The following is a 13,454-nucleotide window of genomic DNA, read 5'->3' on the forward strand; positions in this document are numbered from 1 at the left end:
CATAATATTACAAGTTTACTATAATATTTTATACACATATTATGGTAGCAACTATACTGGAGTTGGGATCAGAGGGAGGGTTTCTGTCATGCATGACTTTTGGTTGCTATAAAACTGTTCGTTTCTGTGCTTCATGGACTTTTTCATGCTCTCAATTCTTGTTGGTTATTATGGACTGTCTTGAAACTTCATGATGAACCAGTGCCTTATGCTGCCCGTTTGTTAATCCTTTGGTGGCACCTTCACATAGTACAAAATTGAAAGCATGATGAAATGTTGTGGGGATCTTCTTGTGCTTCACACACAAACACGTCAAATTTATGGGAGAACATTGATTAATCCCGATCCTTAGGACCCTAGCCCAATCGATGCGAAACAAACATTGAAAGGAACTTGATCCTCATAATTGAATGAAAAGAATAGAAATCGGAGAAGAGAACGTAGATATTCTATCGTTGTTCGGTTTAACATTAAGGAGAAAGGTTCATTTTACTATCTCAAATGATACACTTTGTCTGCCTAACCCTTGAACAAAATTTAGGATCTATTTACCCCGCCAAACTATTTCATTAGTGCAATCTATCTTCTAATGAGATTTATCTTTATTTTTCTCCGTACATCTGTTGGACTTTAAGTTCAAATGTTGTGGGGTGCTGTACATTGGAAAAAAATAGGTTAAGAACGTTTCATGATTATTTTTAATACTGGCTTCTATCTTTAGGATCAATTTTATTTATATTAAAATATTCTAGGTCTTTGAAAAATCTACTAACACATTTTTTTAACACATAGGGCATATGTTCTTTACTGATCACAAATTTGGACTGGTATGCGGAGAAAGGAAAAAGACAACTTGCTCGAATCCATCCGTCCTAAAATATAACGTATTTTGGTTTCTTCTAAGGGTTGTCGGTCAAAACCCACCGGCGAGCAGCGACAGGCAACATGAGGAGCCAGGAGGCTCCCGGGACTGCTGTTGGGCCCCGGTCCTTCGGTCAACGGCCCAGGATCTAGCACACGACCTGGCGTCTGAGTTTGCTAGACGTGCCACCTGACCTATACCTAATCAGGAAGGTGTAAATGTGGTTTCAGTTAGTTTCCTGCATGCACACACACGTTTAAACGTTAATCCGAGCCGTGATCGACTCATCGGGTGATCCCTAATATCGGCTGTAAAGAGCCGATTGTCTCCCAGTATCGGATCGGATCTGTATATTTAAACAAAGTGCATATATCTCATACTAATATAAACTTGCTTTGTAACCAATAAGCTAATTCAATCTACAACGGTTAAATCTTTCACCACATAACCGGAACATCCTATGCATAGTTAAGCCTAACAAATACGAAAGATAACAGAACAGTAACCTAAACAGAGGCCTAGAAGCCAATAGAAAGCCGATTCCTGGAACAATCCCTCTTTAGATCAATATAAAACATCAAACGTATTGCTGAAACATTCAACCCATTTGAAGGGTCTAACCATGCGGATATTAAGTCAAATCTTTGATGAACAAAGACTAACCATAACAGATTGGATCTACTAATCGAAACAGAGCAAGGTGCTGTCCTTACACCCGGGTTTGGGCACAAAGACAGCTAAATATTTACAGGTGATGAACAATGCACAGATACAGTATGAAAAGCCGACACATCCCTATAAACGTTAAGATAACTAGTGTTACTCGCCATCAACAACGCTTCAGCATGAGAAACATAAAGGTAAACAGGTAGGAACGATGCTGCCCCGATCATGCAAAGCATGATCGGGGCTGCGTAGCACTTACCCGGGAGAAACCCTAAAACAGGGGTGGCGATGCACCGAGATCTTGTTTGTGAATGTTTGTTGTTATTTTTATTCGTAGTCTAGGGTACATATTTATAGTCTGGAGACTTGCCACTCCTAACCAATCCTGATCGACTCCGACACGAATCCTAACTATCTATATCTAAACTAACTTAACCTAGATATATGGCCAATCTGGCCTTAAACCGCCCACGCAGGAGCCGATTCGCAAGCCCATTACAATTATCCTTTGAGCCCATCTTGCTCGCGGCCCACCTTCTAGCCCAGCCAAATTATGGTGATAACACATGCCCCCCTAGTTTCAGCAATAATAATTCCGAAACTATTTTTTTTTCTTTCCATCACCTCGCCTCTTCGACTTCCAAAATCCGTATACGCGTGCCACTTCCACTTCCACGGGATGTGAGTACTCTGCATCTAACTTCTTGGAAATCATCACGGTGCCGATTCATATCCCACTCCTGCCTTTATAAGCTTGCCTGGCAACCTGTTCATTCATCTTCTTCCTCGAGCCGATAGCAACTGCACTAATTTGCCCCTCCTTCTCCCGCAATGGCTTCTTCATCCTTTGCCTTCTCCGTCATCTCCATCGACTCTGAGACAACTCGAGAGGCGACCCCGGAGTTTGATCCCATAGCCGCGTATGAAGCCTGCGCTCCTCCACATTAGGATGCAGAAGAGTGGGATTTCCAGACCTGGTCAGAGGATGATGAATCCCTGACTGACGGCGAAGATCTCTAGCTCCTCCTTGGCGGGGAACTGAATGAAGACGACGATGACGATATGTCCTAGGAGGGGAATTTCTCCTCCTCGGAGGAAGAAATCGACGGCACATCGACCAAAGAAGACTCAGCAGCAGGAGGCTTCCTACGTGGCGGGTCATCAGAGGACGACGAAGAAACCGATGGCGGCATCGGCTACAACAATGACAGTGGCGGAGACGACGGCAGCGACGATGATGGCAGCAACGACAACAGTAGCGACAACGACAGCCAACCAGCGCAACCCCTCCGATCAAGCGCTGCAAGGCCTTAGGCACTTACTGGTGGTAGTTAATAGGATTAGCAGCGACTGCCATGTACAGAGCCGATAGATCGGCTTTAGGAGCAATCGGCTCCCCTTTTCGTAATGGTTTTCCCTATGAATGAAATTCTCTTCATTTTAGTCAACAACTGTCGAGAAGCCAATTTACCGGGAGCCAATGGCAACGCATCGGTCCTTTCCCTCAAAGTGCCGATCCGGATTTGAGTCGATCCCTTAACCAATTCCCTCTTCTGCTTAAATCTGGAACTTTCCCGAAACAAATCTACACAGGTTCTTGAATCCGAGTTGCGCTCCAAAACCCCTGCTCACAAATCCAATCGCAAAACCCAGATCAAAGCCTCAGAACGTGAACTCGAAACTCGCAAAGCAAACCCTAGATCCAATCCCGAGCCTTCGATCACCATTGGAGCTTCAGATGGCGGAACCCTCGAATGCTGATGCGGGCGTCCTTGGTCTGAAGGTAAAACTCCGACCTTTCGCTAATTTAATGAAGTAATTATTCGAACCCTTGAAGCATTAAATGATCCTTTCTTGTCATTTGGCTCTTATCAATTCTTCAGGTTTCAGACATTCTTTTGCTGCATCCTTCTCTCCCCAATTCCTTTTATCTTGGGCCTTATTCTTATGAGCGTCCAATAGATTTGATTTCTTGTGAGGCCAATCAAATCCCATTCGTAAGCCAAGATATAGACTTAGATTCCTGGACCGATAGCCTGCGTGCCTGGCCAAATCCTCCCGAGGGCTGGGTATCTTGGTATAACAGAGTAGCAAAAGCCTACCAGCCCACATGGGAAACCATAGGAATAGCCAACGCTCTGTCTCTGTTATTGTCCCCTCTCGAGAAGAATGAAAACCTTCTGAAAACCATCGGCTATTTTTGGTCTGATTCCCTGAACTGCTTCTTATTTGGCTATGGACCGATGACTCCAACCCTCATGGATGTGGTAATGATTACTGGTTTAGACATTACATCACCTAGCCCTCTGCTTACAGAATGCTTGAGGTCCCCTTTAAGTTGTCCTTCAAAATAGAATGCACAAATTAAGGTGCCTACCTGAACCAGCACATCAAAACCAAAGGCCCTGTAACTAAGAAAGAACATACGGCCTTTCTGAACCTCTGGTTGGAACACTTCATATTTTGCGGTCCTTCCCTTGCTCCAACCAAAAACTACCTTTCTCTAGCATATGAACTGCCTAGAGGTAATACTATTGGCCTTGGCAAACTGTTTCTTGGGGAAGTTTATAGATATCTCCACCTGATGTCTTCGAGCTTGCTCTCCCAAAAGAAACTTAGAACTGGTGGTCCCTGATGGTTCATTCAGTTGTGGGCTCACTTGTATTTTCAGAACCACATACCCAACTTCCATGTTCTAGCCAATAACTCCTTCCCAGATCAGAGTGGGAGACGCATCAGATGCACCAGCTTCGGCCAAGCTTTGTACAGTCTTTCTGGTAGCAAGTTAAACCCCAAAGACGCCTCAAGCTGGTTTAAAGTATTCTACCAAGGTTCGAACAATCCAATCTACCTTCCTTACACAGATTCTGAAATCTTTGAAAATCCAAGCGCCTTTAGATTGGATGACTTTGCTGATGATGAAAGCATGATCCGTCCTTACTTCCTTCCTGTCGGCATGAGCACCTACAACAGAATCATCAAACCAGGTTATGAATCTTACCAGCCAGTCGTAGTAGCCCGGCAATTTGGTTTTGGGCAAGTTCCTCCCACTTATTCCTCCACCATCTAACAATAAGTAGAGCCGATCTGCCCGATATTCTCACCATCCAAAGATGCTACAGCTTGTTCACTGATCTTCACATCCCAATCCCCGTCGACTTATCTTTTACCTTTTCGGCCATTGGCTTCGAGAATTGGTGGTCAATATGGAAGACTCACGTTTTTCGGAAAGCCTTGGGGCCAATGTTGCAGCAGATTAACGCTGAGTATGAAGCCCCTAAGAAAGAGGTATCACCATCAATTTAGTACTTCTTTATGATTCTGCTTGACCCCTGCTCTAATTCAGCTTATTTTCTCTGCAGCAGGAGGATGGTCCGGAGCCCAAGAACGATGATGGCTCCACTTTCAAGTTCTCACCGGTTGCTCCTATAGTCTTTTTTGGCAAGGACGCACTTCCCCTGTCGAAGGTCATAATGCGGATCCAGCCTGTGTGACGCCCTGAAAATTCACTTAATAAAATCGTGCGTTAGAGTGATTCGTAAAAACGGTTCAACATCAAAACCCTAACCCTAACCGAAGTACTGATCCGTTCCGCATCGCCCGCCCACGCGCGACCGTCCGCCGGGATTTACGCAGACGCGACTCCCCTCCTTTTCTTCCTCTCCTCGCGCGAATACCGCGCGCGTGGCCGACCGGCCGCGACCGCTACCGCAATTAGCGCCGGCGCTTCTCGTGTCGCGCGCGAATCCCCGCGCGCGCGTGGACGCGGTCGCCGCCGCGACCGGCGCCGACACGCCCTCCCCCCCCCCTCTCCCTCTTTTCTCTTCCCGCCATTCTCTCTTTTCTTTTCTCTTCTTTTTTCCAACCTCCCTCTTTTCCTTTCTTTCCCCTCTCCCTTTTTCCTTTTTCTTTTTTCCCCTCTTTCTTTTCTTTTCCCTCTTCTTTTCTTCTTCCCTCCCTTTCCCTGTCTCTGCTCCCGAGCCCCTGCTTCCGCGCCTGTGCTCGGCCGCACCCGCCGCGCCGGCCACCGGCCCCCCTCTCCCCTCGTGCGCGCCTGTGCCCGGCCGCCCGTACCCGCGCGTGCACCACGTGCCGCGCCGCCCGCCGTGCCGCCCGTCGCTGGCGCACGCACGCGGCCGCACGGCCGCCGTGGCGCACACGCCGTCGCCCGCTGTGCCGCCTCGCCGCCCGCGCCCCCCCTGTGCCGCCTCGCCGCCCGCGCCCCCCCTCTGTGCCGCACACCGCCGCCCGGCCCCCCCACGTGCACGGCTGCGCACGGCCGTGCCCCGCCGCAAGCCACGGGCGCCATTAATGGCCGCCCGTGGAGCCGCCCGCCGGCCGCCGCCTCCCCGTGCCGCTCGGCCGCCTATAAGTAGGCCGGCCGCGGCCCTTCGTTCCCCCACACCTCCCACCGCCACCTGCAGCCCCTCCCCGAGCACACAGCGCCGCCGCCGCCACAGCCTCCCCTGCCGCCCGCCGCCCACCGTGGGGGCGTCCCCTCGCTCCACCTCGGCCCGAGGTAAGGCCGGGGATGGGTTCCCCGCGCCCCCCTCCCGCTTTCCCCCCACTCCCGGGCCACCGCCGTGCCCCGGCCGGCCGGAACAGGCCACCGCCGGCGCCCTGCCCCCCCCCCCTCCTCTGTTTTGCACGGAGGAGAGGAAGGAGAAGGGCGTTTTCACCCAAACCCCCTCCCCTTTCTTTTTTTTCCAAAAACCCCCCCCCCTTCCTATGAGCATCCCCTTATTCACTCCCCTTTTACAAAAGGAACCCCGTGCTTTCCATTAATTCAAATAGAACCCTCTAATACTTGAACCTAGATACACTTGACACTCTTTAGCATGCCCCGAGAATTTATAAGATTTACAAAAAGGCCCTCGCTCTTTCCGGATCCTTACGAATAAACCCCTAGAGCCCTGTTTAACCACCCGAACCTCCTTTGGCTCGTCATTTTATGTGCGAAACGACCTCCGATTGACCCGAAACTCTACCACACCCTTTCTAGTATAGTTTTAGCCATGCCATTAAGAAACCACCTAGAGATACCACCCCTAACTCCGTAATTAAATTATTTCCGATTCAAGCCTATCGGTAAAAGCTTTTAGTTCTTTCGCTTGATTGTGTGTCTGTTTGTTTGCGTCGTAGGACACGGAGTGAACGACGAGGTTCCCGACCGCGACCAAGCAACTGAGGACCAGTACTGCGACCCCGAACCCGAAGGACAGTGCTTCGATCAGGACTTCCCGCAAGGGTTTGACGATGGCAAGTTCAATTCCGCCCTTTGATGCATGTTTCTGTCCTAGTTTTTATAAACACAACCCAGTGGCCTGTTTTATAAAATTGCATTGTTTTGCGTGTTGAAAACATGGTAGGATAGCCACCCTTGCCGTGATAGCCATACCTTGAATACCTGATTTTATAAAGAAAAATGCGTGTGTGTGGGAAAGGGTAAAGTGTGGATTTGAGAAACGAGTCGGACGGGATGGACGGCATTTCTGTGTGGATTGCCGCTGGTGTGCTCGTACCTGTGTGGTAGGGCAAGGGAGGGAGATGTCCGTCCTGTCACCCCTAAGGACCGAGTTGTTGTGACATCTCACCTAGCTTCCTGTCGTGCAAACCACTTGACCGTTGTATGGGCAACGGCTTGGCCTAACCCCACTAGTTAGTCTGATAGCCATCAGGAGAGCTGGGAGCAACGGGTGATCAAGGAGACGGGATAAGCTCTGTGTGACTTATGCCCCGGTTAAACCTCGGTGTTAGGTCGAATGGCCCCTTGATAGATCCCGTGGTGGCTAGTCAGGTCTAGTTACGGTGGGTAAGGGCTTCGATGGGATCTGCACCGGCACTAAGGTGTTCGTGTTGTGGTACCCCGCCTGTGGGTAAAGTTGCACACCTCTGCAGAGTTAAAATCTATTCGAATAGCCGTGCCCACGGTACTGGGCAAGTTACGGTGTGGTCACATAACTAGCGTTTCTCTCTGGGAAGGGCTGAACTGGTGTGAGTTGCTTGAGAAGTATTCGGCAATGGTGCTGTGTGCTACGACGGACGGGGAGTCCGGTAGCGGTTTGAAACTTGAATCCGTGAGGATCGACTTTGTGCGTTCTTAGACACTTGAAATCTTGTTTTGAAAAATACTTTTAAAAACGGATCCTTGCATATAATTGTGTTTCCGCAAAAGAACCGTAACCTTATCCTTGGATTATCCTGTGCATCTAATTCTGTTATTACCCCCCCCCCCCGTGGGTGTGATTGGACTTGCTGAGTACGTTTGTACTCACCCCGTTCTTACTTTACAGTGGAGGATCCCGACTACATCCCAGAGAACGACGAGTAGGGTCCCGTCCTGCACCCAGTCTTGCCTGTGGGTGAGGTCACCGTTGGAGCTCCGCATGGCGCAAGACTCTGATGATCCTTTGTTCGTAGCCAGTGTAGTCGTGTGGGTTCTGGTTGTAATCCTCGCGATAGTGGCGCTTCACTGCCCATTACCGCGTAGAGTTGTACGGTGATGTACCATCTGATGTAATAAAAGTGTTATCAGCCTCCTGGGACTGATAAAGTGACACTTTTAAGTCTTCCCTGATGGGAGGACGCTTCAGGTGGTATCAGAGCCGTAGGCTGGCCGTAGGATGTGACCCTAGGAGCGAAACCCTTTTTAAGCCCTAGGATTTGCGCTGGCTTAGCTCTTTTCTCACACAAACACTCACCACTGGTTTTTACCCTGTTCCAGATGGCTGACAATGGATGGGTCAACGGAGTCTGCTACGCAGAGCCTGGCCTTCCTAAGTTATTGTTGCTCAGCCTGGAACGCGTTGGGGTTATGGAAACACCGGAGTACGCCTACCGAGAATACATCTCCGGTGGCACCCTTCGGTGCGACACGATGATTTTTGTGGAGAGAAGCACCCGCTATCCTGATGTGGACCCTTGGTTCATCTCCACCACTGGCTTCCGCTTCCCCGACACCTATCGAAAGGCCGCTCGTAAAGCCTTGCGACGACTGCGTGTACTCTACAAGCACCACCTTCAGCGGACCCCTATGGGATTTTTCCCACCCGCTGAAAGAAGAGGGCGCACTTGGATTGCCCGAATGAGGGGACTTGGACGAGAAGAAGAAGACCTGGAAGACACGGTTTCCCACCTGTCCATCTACCTCACTGGCTTAGATGCACTCTGCAACGAGCAGGCGGCACAACTGAAGAAATTAATCCATGGAGTTGAAAAGATAACCCAGGAGCTGGAGGAACAACGGACAAGAGCTGCAACCGCCGAGTATTCCTTAGCCGCCCTCCGAGCCCAGATGCAAGAATACGAGACCCGCAACGGGATAGGTGGATGGATCGAAGAAGAAGAAGAAGAACCCATGGAGACCCATTGGGACAAGGGTACTCAGACCGAAAATGAGATGGATCGGTTCCTTCCGATAAAGAAGCGCTCTATCAGGACCGAGGAAGAATCCCCATGATAGGATTAGCACCCCTAGCAAAAACCCTACCCTAATGACCACGTATCCATGAAAACTGTACCACCCTTGTTGTAATAATAAATATCATCTACTCGCTTTTGCACCTGTACCAGATTGTTTACCCTGTTTCTGTTTCAGATGGCTGAGGAAGGATGGACCCAGGGCGATTGCCAAGCTGCACCTGGATTCCCCAGCCTCTTGATCAACACCCTGGAAGACCTTGGCGTTACGGAGCGCCCAAGGTACTACAGCCGAGAGTACGAGCACCATGGTACCCTCCGCTGCAGGGTGATCCTGGTCATCGCCAGGAGCAACCGCTACCCCGACATCCAGCCCTGGCGGGCGACCGCCACAGGGTTTAGACACCAAGACACCTACCCCTTGGCCATCAGAAAAGCACTCCGTTACTTGTGCCGGATTTTTGAAGAACACCTCGCCCCTACACCAGCGAAGTTCTTCCCACCGGCCATCAGAACCCCAGTCTGGGAAGCACGCATGAGAAACCTGGAGCGACGTCGCCACGAAGAAGGCCCCCTGTACCAAGTAGCGACTTACCTAGCCGCCCTGGACCAACTTTTTGATGAGCAAGCCAATCTTCTAAGGGAGCAGACCCATCGAGCCGAGCAAGCAGAGCTCGCGGTGAGGATACAGCAGATCCGAACCGCCCATGCCGAGGCGAGAGCCGCAGCCGCGGTCAGTAGCGAAGCAGTCGCCCAAGAGAGCCTCAGGCAGGCCCGAGACCGGCGTATGCAAGATTGGACCCAAAGTGGAACACCAGTCCCGGCGATAGGGGAAGACCACGTTTTACTGGGGACACCCATCATAGGGTGGGGATCACTCTTTGGGAGCACACGAGCCCCACCCGAGAATCCTGGAAGTTCTGCCGCCACCGACGAAGGGGATGCGGCAATGCAACCCCTGACCGATGGGAACCCAGAAGACGGCGAGCGAGAACCTCTCACCCTGTCCGCCCCGGAAGAAGACACACCACGCGAGTAGAATGATCGACGCTAACCCAGTGATGCCCCAGCCTTTCTGTTTAAGACGTGCCCATTTGCAAGACCCTGGCCGAGTAGCACGATACTTAGTCCTATCCCTAGGTTGTACCCTCCCTGCTTAATAAAATACTTGGTGATTGTTACTTGTGATGTCGTGTGCTGATGTGTTGTGTGCTGCTTAGTTGTATAGATATCGGCAGAAGGTAGATTCTGCCTTATATATACGAATTAAACAACTTAAACATCACATAACCGTAACCCCAATTTACCCAATCAACAGGTGACTCCCCGGAACATCGCGAGGGCCTCCCGCGGCCGGAACCCCGTAGCCGCTAGTGTCGGAGCACATCCCGTTGAACAAGATCTTCCCCAAGGGGAACAAGAAGTAAGCCAGAACCGAGGTGGAAGTCAAGAAGGGGAACAACTACCACCACCCCCACCCCTCGGAGACCTGGCGCAGATCATCCATAACCAAACTCTCATTCTGGAGACACTGGCGAATGCCCTCATTAACCGGCAGCCACGAGGGCAGAATATGAACGACAAGCTGACGGCCTTCCTGAGGACCAAGCCACCTACCTTCGCCGGATCCTGCAACCCGTTGGATGCTGACGACTGGTTGCGAGTAATTCAGAGGAAGCTCGAACCATTCGAATGCCAGGACCGGGATAAAGTCCTACTGGCAGCCCACCAGCTCACCGGAACGGCATTATCCTGGTGGGAAAACTATTGTGCCGCAGCCGAAGATGCCTCCACCATTACCTGGGGAGAATTTGTAAGGGAGTTCCGCCGCTACCACATCCCTTCAGCCACTATGAAGCGCAAGGCGGACGAATTCCGCGCACTTCAACAGGGGAGTATGACGGTGGAAGAATATACCCACCGGTTCATAGAATTGGCCCGATATGCGCCGGAAGAGGTGAACGACGATGATAAAAAGCAAGACATGTTCAAGAAGGGGTTAAGCCCAGAGCTCCGGACCTTGCTTACTCCCCAGATCTATCCGGACTTCAACACCCTAATGAACAAGGCCATCCTCACGGAAAGGGCCAAGGCCGAAGAAAGAAAGGACAACAAACGCAAGTTCTTGGAAAGTAAGGCTCGCCAACAAGACCGTTTCCAGAAGCCGAGAAATTCCAGCTATACTGCACCAGGAACTCAGGCCCCAATGCAGTATAGAACCCAGTCCCAGGTGACAGGATCACAGGCCCCGCCTAGAAGCCAGAATACCTCGAGGGCCCCGCAAAGCAATGCAAGTCAGGCCACCCCCGACAACAACAATGTTAGAGCTTGTTTCAACTGCCGAGAGACAGGGCATTTCATCGCCAATTGCCCCTACGCCAAGAATAAGCCGGCAACGTCGACCTTCTCCAACACAGTGAACGGGCCCAGACCAGCCCTGACCGGTGCCAACCGGGTGCCCGTCCGCAACAACGACAACAGCCAGCAGGTGAAGCAGCAATCATTTGGACGAGCCCGCGTCAACCACATCGACGCGCAGGAGGCTCAAGAAGCTCAGGGCGTAGTGCTCGGTGAGTACTTAGTCAACTCAGCTCTGGCGACAGTATTATTTGATTCTGGAGCATCGCACTCGTTTATATCCTCAAGCTATGTGGAGAAGCACAAAATACCTACAGTACTACTAAAAACACCCCTATTAACCCGGACGCCTGGAGGCGACATCCATTGCCAATTAGGTTGTTCACGGGTAAGGATCAATTTAAGTGGGGTAGAATTTCTAGCAGATTTGGTAGTACTTAAGCCTGGGGGAATAGACGTGATCCTTGGGATGGATTGGTTAAGCCGACATAATGGTCTCATAGGCTGCACCGACAAAGTGGTACACCTAACAAACCACGAAGGAGTACAAGTGATCTGCCGAACCCGAGATAGTAGGATTGATCCAATGGTATTTAGCATGGAAGCCAAGCCTTTAGAAGGAGTCCCGGTAGTAAGCGAATACCCAGATGTATTCCCCGAAGAACTTCCTGGCATGCCGCCAGAAAGAGATATAGAGTTCGTCATAGACCTCATCCCCGGAACATCCCCTATAGCCAAGAGACCCTATAGGATGGCGGCCTCGGAATTGACGGAATTAAAGAAGCAACTAGAAGAACTGCAACGGATTGGTTTCATCAGACCAAGCTCGTCGCCTTGGGGAGCCCCAGTCCTGTTTGTCAAAAAGAAAGATGGGAGTATGAGGATGTGTGTAGATTACCGGGCACTGAATGAAGTTACCATTAAGAATAAGTACCCCCTCCCTAGGATTGATGACCTTTTCGATCAGCTAAAAGGAGCTAAGTACTTTTCCAAGATCGATCTAAGGTCAGGATATTTTCAGCTCAAGATTAGGGAAAGTGACATCCCTAAGACAGCTTTTGTCACCCGCTACGGGCAGTTTGAGTTCACCGTAATGTCCTTCGGACTGACCAATGCCCCTGCTTACTTTATGAACCTCATGAACAAAGTGTTTATGGACGAGCTGGATAAGTTTGTCGTAGTCTTTATCGACGACATACTTATTTACTCCAAGAGTGTTCAGGAACATGAACAGCATCTGCGGGTAGTGTTGGAAAAATTAAGGATACACAGACTATATGCAAAATTTAGCAAATGCGAATTCTGGTTGGAGAGAGTAGCCTTCCTTGGTCACATTCTAACCGCGGAAGGAGTAGCAGTGGACCCAGAGAAGGTTGAAGCCGTATCCAATTGGCAGCAACCGACTAACGTTAGTGAGATCAGAAGTTTTCTTGGATTAGCCGGATACTATCGGAGATTTATTGAAGGGTTCTCTAAGATAGCCCGACCCATGACGGAACTTCTTAAGAAGGAGAAAAAGTTCGCTTGGACAGAATCCTGTGAGAGGAGTTTTCAAGAATTGAAACGAAGACTGACAACCGCCCCAGTGCTGACCCTACCGGACATTCATCGGGACTTTGTCATCTATTGTGACGCATCCCGACAAGGATTAGGGTGCGTACTGATGCAAGACGGGAAAGTCGTTGCATATGCCTCCCGCCAACTCAAGACTCATGAGCAGAACTATCCGACCCATGATTTGGAACTAGCAGCCGTAGTGCATGCCCTTAAAATTTGGAGACATTACCTGATTGGAAATAAGTGTGAGGTTTACACCGACCACAAAAGCCTGAAGTATATCTTCACCCAGCCGGATTTAAACCTAAGGCAAAGGAGATGGTTGGAGTTGGTCAAGGACTATAATTTGGAAATTCAGTATCACCCCGGGAAGGCGAACGTGGTAGCCGATGCCTTAAGCCGAAAGACCTATGGACCCAAGGATGACCACCTATGCGAGGAAATAGCACGATTAAATGTGCACATCGTTCCTCGAGGTTCCAGCCAGGTGCTAAACGTCCAATCAACAATAGAGGATAAGATTAGAGAAGTCCAAAGCTCGGATCAGGAGTTAATGAAGGTCCGTAAGCAAACTGGGGAAAACAAAGCGCCG

This window comes from Panicum hallii, chromosome 3 (genome assembly GCF_002211085.1).
Source record: "Panicum hallii strain FIL2 chromosome 3, PHallii_v3.1, whole genome shotgun sequence".
Taxonomy (NCBI): Eukaryota; Viridiplantae; Streptophyta; class Magnoliopsida; order Poales; family Poaceae; genus Panicum; species Panicum hallii.